Genomic DNA, 331 nt, shown 5'->3' with positions numbered 1-331 from the left:
CAATAGATATTATTTGTAAGAATCAATACATTGACCATATCTAATAACTAGAGTATAAAATAGAGTATAAAATCTATAAAGTGTATTTCTAAAACCACAGAGACTATTTGTAAGAATCAATACAAGAAGAGTATAAAAATGTAAAGAAGAGTATAAAGAAGTAAGAAGAGTATAAAAATGTAAGAAGAGTATAAGAAATTATCCAGGATATTCTTAATAATCTATAAAGAGACTACTTCTAACAATCAATACAGAGTATTTCTTACAACAATTAGGGAGTATTTCTAACAATATACCAATTACACAGCTATAATATAATATGACATAATAT

Source organism: Parus major, chromosome 5 (genome assembly GCF_001522545.3).
Source record: "Parus major isolate Abel chromosome 5, Parus_major1.1, whole genome shotgun sequence".
NCBI lineage: Eukaryota > Metazoa > Chordata > Aves > Passeriformes > Paridae > Parus > Parus major.
The sequence above is the reverse complement of the archived record's forward strand: the minus strand, read 5'-3'. Positions refer to the sequence as shown.